The sequence below is a fragment of the Macrobrachium rosenbergii genome, chromosome 14 (assembly GCF_040412425.1).
Source record: "Macrobrachium rosenbergii isolate ZJJX-2024 chromosome 14, ASM4041242v1, whole genome shotgun sequence".
Taxonomy (NCBI): Eukaryota; Metazoa; Arthropoda; class Malacostraca; order Decapoda; family Palaemonidae; genus Macrobrachium; species Macrobrachium rosenbergii.
Genome location: NC_089754.1, coordinates 43,092,915 through 43,107,270, shown reverse-complemented (window position 1 = coordinate 43,107,270; position 14,356 = coordinate 43,092,915).

The window sequence follows — 14,356 nt, the reverse complement described above, 5'->3', positions numbered from 1 at the left end:
AAATCGAATTTACCTGTAAGGAGGAATATTGCATCTCTCTCTCTCTCTCTCTCTCTCTCTCTCTCTCTCTCTCTCTCTCTCTCTCCTATCGTTTCCGCCCTCTTTCTCCGGGGATCCGGTTAATGTGACCAATCCGGCGCGGGGCGATTGTAGCAGTAGCCGGAATACACGTATAGATCCGGTGTCACTGTAATCGTCTTTACCCCTCAGGGGTTCTTATTCGACGCTTCATGTAAGACGATCATCGACCGCTAATGGGCAAGCGTTAATCCGAGGTCAATGCCGTATAATAACTGGCTGCTGACACAGATTAAACGCATTCATAATGGCAATAACAATAATGGCGGGTTATAAACTCGGCAGGTAATTATGGCCTCATACACCTGCAATCACAGGGCTTTGCGGGGCTCGGCCGCTCTCGCAAATGACACGACGGTGCCTGGGCTAAATTTAGCGGCGGCTCGTGCGAAAACGCGCATAAATTAGACAGCGCATGCGCGCTGTACGTTCTGACAAAGATGCATTTTTATGAAACTGATTTACATACGTAAATCATATGCACGGAAGTTGATAAACGTATAAGTAAGTTGAAGGGACGATACATTCTAATAAAACTGACTTAGATACGTAAATCGTAACATGTCGCCCGTAGGGGGTTAGTGTCGTCAGTGCACCTCCTGCGGTACACAGTAGGCATTGCTTAAGGTTCTTTGCAGCGTCCCTTCGGCCCTTAGCTGCAACCCCTATCATTTCTTTTACTGCACCTCCTTTCATATTCTCTTTCTTCCACCTTACTTTCCACCTTCCCCTAACAACTGAGTCCTAGTACAACTATGAGGTTTTACTCCTGTTACACCTTTCGAACCTTTTTACTGTCAATTTCCGTTTCAGCGCTGAATGACCTCATAGGTTCCAGCGCTTGGCCTCTGGCCTAAACTCTTTATTCACTTCAGTCAGCTGATAAACGTATAAATGAGACAGCACATGCGCTCTGTATTCCGTAACAAATATATATATATATTTTTTATAAAACTGACTTAAATAAATACGTAAACGTAAACACGGAAGCTGATGAACGTACAAATAAGGAGAGAGCAAGCGCTCTATATGCCGTAACAAAATGCTTTTTTTTATACTGACTTATATACGTAAATTGTACATACGTAGGTTGATAGACGTTTTAATAACGTTAAGGCAAGCGCTCTATATACTGTAGCGAAAATACACTTTTTTTTAGTTTTCTGTGAAAGAAAAATATTGAGATGGCTTTGTCTGTCCGTCCGCACTTTTTCTGTCCGTCCTCAGATCTTAAAAACTACTGAGGCTAGAGGGCTGCAAATTGGTATATTGATCATCCACCCTCCAAGCATCAAACATACCAAATTGCAGCCCTCTAGCCTCAGTAGTTTTTATTCTGTTTAAGGTTAAATTTAGACATAATCGTGCTTCTGGCAGCGCTATAGGTGCTAACAACATAGGCCACCGCCGGACCGTGGCTGAGTTTCATGGGCCCCGGCTTAGAGTTTTATGGGCCGTGGCTGAGGTCACAACCGGACAGAAAACTCGGTTGCGCCGAGGAAACTTCGGCGCATTTTTTACTTTCCTTTTAACAGAACTACATGCGTGCATCGTGTACATGTAATCTGATACAAATGTAAATAAGCGGCCGCACTTGCTCTATAAAGTACATAAAATATGTATTTTTTTTAACAAACATTAAAGCGTGTATCATACACACCTACGTTTATATATGCATAAATAAGCGTGCCTACACGCTCAACATATTGTAACAAGCGATTTTTTGAAAACACATACATAGCTCTAACTTAAACATGTTAATACACGCGCACACATGTATTAATGCGCGCGCGTGCTCTAAATGTTGTTCCTAACATGCACTTCGCTTTAGACAGACGTATATACGTCAATCATATACACGCAAACTGACGCAAAAACGTGTAAAAGGGAGTTTATTTTCGGTAAGAAAGTAGCACGTGGGTAGACGAAACATTTGCCACATCCAATGCTTCCAAAACACGATTTGAAAAAAAATCAACGTGTCTTGTCTTTTTCTCGCAGACAGACCTCCTTAGGCAGATACGTAATCATCGGCTTCTCGGAATACAAAATGGACTGAACGGAATTGAGTATACAATTTAGGCCATAGGCCAAGCACTGGGACCTATGAGGTCATTCACCGCTGAAACGGAAATTGACATTAAAAGTTTAAAAAGCGTAACAGGAGGGAAACCTCGCAGTTGCACTATGAATCAATTGTTAGGAGAGAGGGTGGAAAGTAAGATGAAGAAAGAGAATATGAAAGGAGATACGGTAAAAGGAACGAAAGGGGTTGCAGCTAGGGGCCGAAGGCACGCTGCAAAGAACCTCAAGTAATGCCTACAGTGTCCCGCACGTGGTGCACCGACGGCACTAACTCCCCTATTGTGAGAATACAAAATGGGACAGAGTTTAGAAGCTTCCGAGGAAAGAAGGAACGCTTATCAGATTTGGAGCTGTAATTGCTAATAACACATATCTATTAATCAGTTTATTTACCGGTATTCATATATTCACTTAACCATTGATGTTATTTGTTATTATTTTTATATAATATTTAGCTTTATTTATTCTCATCTGTTGTTGCCTGCATTAGTTCTAATCTGTTTAGATAATTCATTAAATTTATATGTTCGTCTCTAACCCTTCATTCTGGAGTGTTTGTCTTTCAATAAAAGCCTTCTATTGCAAATTCATGATCTTTGGCTTTTTTCATAGGTGAAAAAACCTTCTAACTAACGAGGATAATAAATACTATGCCAATTCAATAATGACAACCATACTTTCAAGGTATGGGGAGTGAAGCCTTACATGTTCTGAGTCGTGGGGAGGAGGAGGAGGAGGAGGAGGAGGAGGAGGAGGAGGGAAGGAGGAGGAGGAGGAGGAGGAGGAGGAGGAGGAGGAGGAGGAGGAGGAGGAGGAGGAGGAAGGGAGGAGGAGGAGGGAGGAGGAGGAGGAGGAGGGAGGAGGAGGAGGAGGAGGAGGAGGAGGAAGGGAAGGAGGAGGAGGGGGGGGAGGAGGAGGGGGTTAGTACGCAAACCATCAGATCACGATAACAACGGAAAACTGACGCCTGAAGGAACAACTTCGAGTGAAGCATTACACGGACAAAGGGAAGCACTTCCGACTCGTTCTCAAAATGAATTAAGGAAGACAAATCTCGCAAATCAAAGACGGCTTGCACATAAAATGTGGGGTTTCTCTGAGGTGGTATCTCTGCAGGATCTTACCTGTGTCTCAGTCACTTCGGAAACATGCTTTCCCAGAACTGACGCGAAAAGATTGCCTCGGACACGTTACTTTTAACTGCTGAATCAGCATGAAACGCAAAGCAAGAAATTTCACGATTTTAGTTTTTGTAAAAGAAAACTATTGTGCCGGGTTTGTCTGTCCGTCCGGACTTTATCCTGTCCGCACTTTTTCTGTCCGTCGTCAGATCTTAAAAACTACCGAGGCTAGACGGCTGCAAATAGGGATGTTGATCATCCACTCTCAATCATCAAACATGGCAAATTGCAGCCCTCTAGCCTCACTGGTTTTTATTTTAGTTAAGGTTAAAGTTAGCCATAGTCGTGCTTCTGGCAACGATATAGGATAGGCCACCACCAGGCCGTGGTTAAAGTTCCTTAGGCTGCGGCTCATTCAGCATTATACCGAGACCACCGAAGATAAATCTATTTTCAGTGGCCTTGATTATACGCCGTAGCGGCTGCACAGAAAACTCGATTGCACCGAAGAAAGTTCGGGCATTATTTACTTGTCTTATTCGCCAAAGTCAACCCGAGGAAACATTAATGCAAATGGAACCGTCCAGAGATGAAACTGTGAAAAGTAAAGACGTTTTTATCTGAGTACTTTCAGTCACTATGGTTGGTCATTTACGTTTCCTATTCTAACCACACCTCTAATTTTTCAACTTCACCTAAATAACGTTTTCTTGGTTGTGCTCAAATGGGCCTGTACATCAAGAAGATGAGAGTACAGGCGTATGTACAGTATCTGCTAGTGAACACACAACCAATGTTCCGTTCTGGTGCGTTGTGTTGACCTGCCTTTAATAGGTTTACGTTCCTGCACTAATAAACTGAAAATTACCCACTGCCCCATAATCAAAGGATGTTGGCCATTGCAGACATCTTGTTCAGAGCTTACAACGATACACAACAGAATGGAGATGAATTGGTTCGTGAGGCCAAAGTGTGTTATATAAAACTCGTAGAATCTCGCCCCCATTCATTTTTGATGGCGTGGGTATACTAGAGATCTATAAAATTTCAACATTAAGCTTCTTTCTAGTTAGGAGGCTTCCATACATATAACAAGACAGAATGGAGGTGAATTGGTTCGTGAGGCCAAAGTGTGTTATTTAAAATTCGTAGAATCTCGCCCCGCTCACTTTTGATGGCGTGGGTGTACTAATGGATCTATAAAATTTCAACATCAAGCTTTTTTCTAGTTAGGAGGGGGCTCCATACAAATAACAAGACAATACAGTCATTTCCATATACAAATTAACTGTTAAAACAGGGATGAAGCTCCCATGAAGAAATCTACAACATCAGCCTCTTCAAATACCTCCGCAGGCACTTGAAATTGACCCTTAATAGCGGATGTGTCACTTTCCTCAAGGTCAACTGCAGTCACATACATCAAGTCAGTCAATTTATCAATGAAGTCAATTTATTAATCACTGCTATTGGGAAAGCAGTAAGTGGTAGAACATGGACATTGCATCTTCAGAAATACCAGTGGATTGGGATACAAACAAATTGGACCACTTCTTTGAAGTCTTGAGTTTAGGTGAGAGAAAACGCCCCCAACTGGTGAATGGGCCTCTTCTAAGGCCAACGACTACCACCTTTTGCGTGGTAAGATGATCGAACGTATGAGGTTTTTTATCTCATACCCTTTATTTTTGATGCAAAAATTTAAAAAAATTATTAGAGTAATATATATATATATATATATATATATATATATATATATATATATATATATATATATATATATATATATATATATATATATATATATATATATATATATATATATATATATACACACACATATGTAATAAGGTGTATATATATACATGCATATATATTTTTATATAACGAAAAATCTAAAATAAATCGTGAAAGGAAGACAGCATTCTAAAAAGGAAATTAAAAGGTTTCTGGGTGGGAAATTACCCGGCTGTGTTGGTAATTAATTTCAACATATTTTTCCACTGTAAGAAAAACTCCGCAATTTTGTATTACAAAATAGCTTTCGCTTGCTGGAGCAGTGCACTCTGTATTTGAAAATGCGTGCTGACGAAAGTCTAACTGCTTATTTATCACATATGTATAATGATATAAAATTATGCAGTTTTGTTTTTAAAAAATTGGTGACATAAATGTGATTCCGGAATTATATTTATCATCGTAAGGTAATTGGGGAAGTTGCGTCCGAAATATTATAATTTATGTCCACCGATTTCAAACAAAAATAAGGACGAACGTAACAAAAGATATGAATAAAATAGTAAAAATATTACTAATAATAATACTCTACATATTTCCAGTTATTACCATATAGTCTAATGCGCTCGTATCGAAGCCTAAAGAATATGAGGGAAGCTTACCTTTGAGGGAAGTTTTGATGTTAAGTAAACTTACCTTCGAAAGAAGTTAATAATGATTTTAGGTAAACTTACCTTCGAAGGAGTTTATGATTTTACGTAAACTTACCATGGAAGGAAGTTCAAAATGATTTTTGGTAAACTTACCTTCGAAGGAATTTATGATTTTAAGTAAACTTACCTTGGAAGGAAGTTTATAATAATTTTTGGTAAACTTACCTTCGAAGAAAGTCAATAACGATTTTAGGTACAGTAAACTTACCTCCGAAGGAAGTTAATAATGATTTTGGGTAAATTTACCTTCGAAGGAAGTTAATAATGATCGTAGGTAAACCTACCTTCCAAGGAGGTTAATAATGATTTTAGGTAAACTTACATTCGAAGGAAATTAATTATACTTTAAGGTAGATTATATCTAAAGAAAGAGCGTTTGTAAGTGAATGCAAATAATAATGATAATAGAAATAGTAACAGAATATTAAAAGCATAAAACAGACACTTCAATATACTACTTTTAGCCCTCGAAATAGTCGTAGACGTAAACGCACTCAGTCTAAACGCAAATCTAGGAAAGAGTAGTGTGGAAAAATAGAGAATACTTTTTAATCATATTTACGAATGGCTTCCTCATTAATTCAGACACTTATGATAGAGCTATTCCGCAAGAATTAAACCGGAGTGAGATTAGCAAATTAAACAGAGAAGGGATTATGTCTCACTTTTCATTTACTTTTGATAAGCGCCAAAGCCTATTAATCAGTTTTTATTTTCTTCTTAATAAACGTTAATCCCTATTAGGACGTTTTTATGTACTTTTAATAAGCAGTATACGCTCTCATTTTAAAACCCACCTCTCTCTCTCTCTCTCTCTCTCTCTCTCTCTCTCTCTCTCTCTCTCTCTCTCTCTCTCTCTCTCTCTCTCTCATGAGGTAATGAATTTAGAACTGGCTTACGCATTTATGTAAGGGTCATGGTAAAAGACAGCTCTCTCTCTCTCTCTCTCTCTCTCTCTCTCTCTCTCTCTCTCTCTCTCTCTCTCTCTCTCTCTCTCATGATTTAATGAACTTTGAACAAGCTTAAGCATTCAAGTAAGGGTCATGGCACAAGACTGATCTCTCTCTCTCTCTCTCTCTCTCTCTCTCTCTCTCTCTCTCTCTCTCTCTCTGTGTCATGACTTAATGAACTTTGAACAGGCGTAAGCATTTCTCCCCCTCTCTCTCTCTCTCTCTCTCTCTCTCTCTCTCTCTCTCTCTCTCTCTCTCTCTCTCTCTCTCTCTGTCATGACTTAATGAACTTTGAACAGGCGTAAGCATTTCTCTCCCCCCTCTCTCTCTCTCTCTCTCTCTCTCTCTCTCTCTCTCTCTCTCTCTCTCTCTCTCTCTCAAGCTTACAGGAAAAATAAATAAATAAATGACAATTACCTCTTGGTAACAGACTGACAAAATTATAGTAAATTATCTAAAAATAATTGCTCCAGTTTGCTTACTTAAAAAAAAAAATATAACATAATTATCCGGCTCACTGCCCTGTATCATCTAGTGAAAAGTAAAAATAAAAAAAAAAACAAAATGAAAAATATTGAAAAATACTGAGAAAAAAATTATTTTGTGCGATGCTTCGATGGAAAATAATTTCACTCGTTGTCCCAGAATATCTTACTGACAAAAAAATATATATATATACAACAGCGGTTTTACCCCAATTGTTTTAACGTATCTTAGTGAACAAACGGTTGCAGCAGAATATTGATAGGAAAAATAAAAAAGCCACTAATAAAAGACCGAAACGATAAGCGAAAAAAACAATAGCTTACAAGAAAAAAAAAAAAACTCGATGGTTAAAAAGTCGCTTTTACAGAATCGCAAATAAAAACAATAGCCGGAAGAATTAAACGTACGTACGACCGCTGTTTGGGTTATTTAGAGAAAGTTAAAAAAAAAAAAATAATAAAAAAAAGACAAACGCATAAAAGATGAAAACAACATGGACACCAAGCCAGATTGAATTTATATATGTATACATGTATATATATCATTTTACGTAAAGAACAGAACAAAAGTTTGACTTTTGAATTTATATATGTATACATGTATATATATCATTTTACGTAAAGAACAGAACAAAAGTTTGACTTTTGAATTTATATATGTATACATGTATATATATCATTTTACGTAAAGAACAGAACAAAAGTTTGACTTTTGAATTTATATATGTATACATGTATATATATCATTTTACGTAAAAACAGAACAAAAGTTTGACTTTTGAATTTATATATGTATACATGTATATATATCATTTTACGTAAAGAACAGAACAAAAGTTTGACTTTTGAATTTATATATGTATACATGTATATATATCATTTTACGAAAGAACAGAACAAAAGTTTGACTTTTGAATTTATATATGTATACATGTATATATATCATTTACGTAAAGAACAGAACAAAAGTTTGACTTTTGAATTTATATATGTATACATGTATATATATCATTTTACGTAAAGAAACAGAACAAAAGTTTGACTTTTGAATTTATATATGTATACATGTATATATATCATTTTACGTAAACAGAACAAAAGTTTGACTTTTGAATTTATATATGTATACATGTATATATATCATTTTACGTAAAGAACAGAACAAAAGTTTGACTTTTGAATTTATATATGTATACATGTATATATATCATTTTACGTAAAGAACAGAACAAAAGTTTGACTTTTGAATTTATATATGTATACATGTATATATATCATTTTACGTAAAGAACAGAACAAAAGTTTGACTTTTGAATTTATATATGTATACATGTATATATATCATTTTACGTAAAGAACAGAACAAAAGTTTGACTTTTTTTTTTTAATCTTGCTGTTATATTTGAGTGTATCTGTGTGTATGGATGCATAGGAAATGCATCCGACCAACAATCCTAATTTACATCAAAATTCAAGAGACTAATGGATGTCTAATAGAAATAATCATAATCATAATTAATACACTAATAAATAACGATAAAGTTTTATGCGTCTGATCTCCCTGTTCCCCTCAAATGCCAAGCTTTGGAATCTTCATCCTGCCCCTGTTTTCCCCGCTCTTGTGACTTTTCATCGTTTATGAATATACTTCCCCTTTCCTTTCTTATGGTCTTCGTGCCTGGGCTAGATGCAGGCACTGGGTTTAACGTCCCATTAAAAAAAAAAACCGATTTCGGAGATCCCTCGTATAATAATAAAGAGTCTAACAAAGAGAAGGATAACTGATGTAATGCAAAAGTAAGTATAATCTCACACACATACACACAAACAGACACACACAAACACTTACACATACAAACACACACATACACACACACACAGACACACGCAGCTCCCGTGAAAGAAAATGGTCAGAAATCGGTATTGATTAGCTAGTGCAAGGCAGGTGCACATAGGGAACCTTGGCCGGGAACCCTGTTTGTGGGGTTGGGGGTAGGGAGGTGGGGGAGGGGAGGGGAAAGTTGGGGGGAAGGGATACAGAAATAAGGTCTAGCTTCCGGTTTTCTATCCGGCGAATTGACGAACAATTATGCGGAGCGTATGAAGATGTTCGACGGCGGACTTTTCCATTTTCCTTTCTCCAATATTTTATCTGACTTGGAAAAACTTTCTTCTCTTTCCTATTTTTTTCATTTACCTTTAATAAACAGACTTATAATGAAAAAACATTAAAATCTAATGTTAGTCAATTAATCCCAAGTCCTTCTGCAAAGAATCCAGTCAGCGAGTTTGGAGACAAGAATAGAATTTAACGAATTCTAAGAAAAAAGTACATAGTTAGAAATATGGAGTTAAATATAGGTTAAAAAGAAAGTGCACATAAGAAGCACAATGTCTTTTCATTAAATGAATAGATACGAAGTAGCTATTTAAATAGGGTCATGACAAATCGATGCGAAAAAAGACTAAAATAAAAAGCTCAATGATATGTATGTTTATATGTGTGTATGTATATATATATATATATATATATATATATATATATATATATATATCACTGATCTTTACACACTATATATATATATATATATATATATATATATATATATATATATATATATATATATATAATACATAGATAGATTGATAGAAAGATAGATAACTGATACTGAGATAACAGAGACAGGAAACAAGATCTGCTTAAAATATAAATGTCAAACACCTTAAGAAAAATATATTGTTACAAACCCGCAGAAACGTAAACTTCCTTCAATATTGCTTTACTAGAATCCAAAACATATAAGACGTTACTTGCAACACTGTTAAAATTTACCTCAACTCATGTAGCATCTGTACATCATGGTATGTAAATGCCTACACTGCCCTTAAATGGAAGACTGCAGTAGCCTATATACAAAAATACAAAACTGAGAAAAATGGTAGATACTTCCTTGCCTTAGTACTGATTTTGCAGATACTGCAAATGGGACCCCTAAATACTGAAACTGTGGAAAACACTGAAGAATCATTCTGAAACTGCAGTGATTTGTGTATTAGTGTTTCACGAGCCCAATAGGTGGCATATCTCAATTTCGGAAATTTTGCAGATGTTGCAGTTTTCCCATTGTAGGGTAGTACAGTAGTAAATGATACATATAGGAATAAAATGACAGAATCAGGAAAGTTTTCTTAATTGACTTGATGCAACACATTTGCTTGATTTGAAAACTTTCGAGGTCTCCTGTGAGCGTAATGTTTCAGTGCAAGGAGGAAATGCTTAAAACATGAGGAAAATAAGAACGAAATTTCCTTAAGTCTTCATCTCCTAGAGAAAAGAATAAGAGAGAGAGAGAGAGAGAGAGAGAGAGAGAGAGAGAGAGAGAGAGAGAGAGAGAGAGAGAGAGAGAGAGAGAGAGAGAGAGCAGAAATTCTATGAACATTAGCTCTTTGAAAGGCAGAGTAAACAACAGATTCCTTCTAGACATTCCTAGAAGACGGTAATGGCTCAAGTTAGAAAGGAAAGATAGAGAATTACTAAGACTATACATCAGTCAAATATTTGCAATAAAAATTGAGAATATCCTGGTCTGGGTCCAACATCCTGACCGTTACGTAATATACATCAAGTAAATACATTCGCTTTTCAATACAAGATATCTGAGCACATTTAGCAAGCAACCGAAAGTAATAATTAAATATAGCATACTGCATTCCCTTAACAGTAGGCGCCAGAAAAATATAACTCAAACATAATCAGTTAGGTTAAATTAATTATTAAGCCTCAATACCAAAAAGAAAAAAGGAAAAATTAAATGAGTAAACGATGAAATCTTAATACTGCATAATAAAACGTTTTGTTTATCCGTATATTTGAGTAGAAATCAACAATAGTGTTCGGCCAATACACATAACATTAAGTTTTGAAGTTATCCAGTCCGCGGCCAGACTCCCTTACAACTGGCCCCACATATAAAGCAAATAGAATGGAGTCATCTCGGTTCGATCTTCGGAAGGTACGTAACGTCCCTGGGGTCTTGCCCCTCTCTTATATTACCATGATTATTGACAATGTGGGTACGTTAGTATTACTTATAAAAATATGAACTACGTTAGTATTACTTATAAGTTAGTTAGTATTACTTATAAGTACGACGGCAAAAGATACCTTATACAACAAGTTCATTAGGGGAATATTTTTGTCCCAAAAATTACACGCTATGAAAATCTCAAAACGAAAGGAACAGTTACGAAGAGATATAAACAAATGTTCTAGTGCACACAGAGCTACATAACTGATTAAGTACGTCAAATACTCCAATTATTTGTAAGATATATGACGATACATGAACGATACATTAATAAGTAATATATACTGAAAATGAAAAATACTACTGAAATAACAATCTGTTAATAAGTAACAAGGACAATACCGACTTGAGAAATCGAAATAAACAGCAAACAATAATCAAAAATAAGTTCGTCTTCTTAGAAATCATTTACAGCGAATACTCTATAAAAATACCGAACATAAAACATTTCTTATAGTAGTCATTACCCGGACTCCTAAAGTATCAAATAAGTAGCAACAATAATCGAAAAAAAGTTCGTCTTCTTAGAAATCATTTACAGAGAATACTCTAGAAAAATCCCGAGGACGAAACATTTCTTATAGCACTCATTACCCCGACTCCTAAAGAAAGCATCAATTCTTGGTTTCTTAACGAGGAGAGAAGTCATTACAAGAAGATCGAGTCTTTCGGATTGTTTTAAATTATATGAGTTTTGTGAGAATTTCTGTTAGTATTCCACATCTGTCTTTGCTCGCATTTCCCAGCAGTTTTATATAACACAGTGAGCCTCGAAGGAAAAAAAAAAAAAGAACAATTGTTTTCTTTTGATCTTTTCCGGCTTGCAATTCCAGAACGGTCTGATGTCAGCGAAGAATTTACACAGAAAATTATATCAAAATTATTCAGTGCTGTGTATTTAATATATACAGTATATATATACACACACACACACACACACACACACACACACACACATATATATATATATATATATATATATATATATATATATATATATATATATATATAATCTGTATATACATATGTAAGTATAAACTTATATATTTATATATATATATATGTATATATATATATATATATATATATATATATATATATATATATATATGTATAGATAGATTGATATACAATTTGTATATACATATGTAAGTATACAGTATATACTTATATATATCTAATCGAAAAACCTGAAACCAAAGAGATTCCATTTCAATAATTGCATAACCTACATTCCGGCGCCCAAAATAATAATAATAATAATAATAATAATAATAATAATAATAATAATAATAATAATAATAAGAAGAAGAAGAAGAAGAAGAAGAAGAAGAAGAAGAAGAAGAAGAAGAAGAAAAAGCGTAAACAAAATAGAAATAAACAAATACACACCCACTCAGCCATCCCATATGGCGTATAGGGGCTTATCGTAAGCTCGCCTTATTAATTGGTAGTTAAGAAACAGATGCGGAGGCCATCGCTGCGTTCTTTGGCGTAATGTTATACCTTATTAGCTCGCAAATTACGCGGAATTACGCTCCGCGAGGGGTTTTCCCGTCATCAATATGGAATATCTTTATAATTAGGCAAGTCTCGTTGAATTTTTGCACCGAAAGGATTTAAATTGCGCTTCTTTTTAATTTTGTTAAGAATGATTTGCTGTTCATTTTAATTTTGTGAAGAACTATTAGCGATCGTAAAGTTCAGTTCGTAGGAAGTGAATTAACTTGGTGAACATTGAGTACGATATATAGAAGACAGAATATACAATTTAGGACGAAGGCCAAGCGCTGGGACCTATGAGGCCATTCAGCGCTGAAAGGAAAATTGAGAGCAAAAGGTCACAGGGGTGTAACACGAGGAAAAAATGTTTAAGTATATCTTAACCAGATTAACAGGTCTCCTAGGGCTGGCCCGAAGGATTAGATTTATTTTACGTGGCCAAGAACCAACTGGTTACCTAGCAACGGGACCTACAGCTTATTGTGTGATCCGAACCACATTATGACGAGAAATGAATTTCTATCACCAGAAATAAATTCCTCTAATTCTTCATTAGCCGGTCGGAGAGTCGAACGCTGGGCCAACAGCGTGCCAGGCGACAGCTCGACCCACCCCCCCAACGAAGAAATTGTAACACGAGGAAAACCTCGCAATTACACTGTGAGAAAAATTGTAAGGGGGTGGAAAGTAAGATGGAAGAAAAAATGTGAATGGAGGTACAGTAACAAGGAATGAAAGGGGTTGGAGCTAGGAGCCGAAGGGACGCTGCAGAGAACCTTAAGTAATGCCAACAGTGCATCGCGTGAGGTGCACTGACGGCACTGACCCCTCACAGTGAAAATTGAGTTCGATTAGCAGACTCAACTAAACCTTAGGCTTGGCGTTAATAAGAGCCTTATCCCAAACATTAATGCTTACATAATTTTCTACAGAATTCAGGAGTGTGTTTGAAACGGCAATGGATCACAATGAGGCCCGAAAAATGACCAGAATGATCAGGATCAGCTATAAGCATACAATTTTCAGGAAACTTTCTAGAAAGTCTGCTACGAGACAGACGCCAAATTCCCACTACCATTTAAACAAATATATAAAAATGCATTATATCGATGACGGTTTAATTGTCTGCTACATCAACGTGAAACTTAATTTTCGATTTCTTAAGCTCTCATTGTATTTGTAGGACAATTTAATTACCTTTACATTATACTTCTAAGACAATAAAATACCTTTACAGTTTAAAACTCTGGTTAACTTGTTATTCCGACCAATTCAACACTTTAAACGTGTTGCGTGGTACCTCTGCATACGAAAAGAACAACAGGAAATATCTCAAGATAAAAATATTGCAAAAAAAATGGCGCCATTAACGGCTAGTAGTTAATAAAATTAAATCAACTTGAGCCGTGATGGCATAATAATCAGTCTTCTTACAAACTTAAAAAGTCAGCGCTTAAACATAATTTCCATTTAATGAGAAAAAATATTATGGATGCGAATTGTGGATACGGATACGAATAATATAAATTCTGGATACGAATAGTGGATACGGATACGAATACGAATTATATGAATTATGGATACTAATTGTGGATA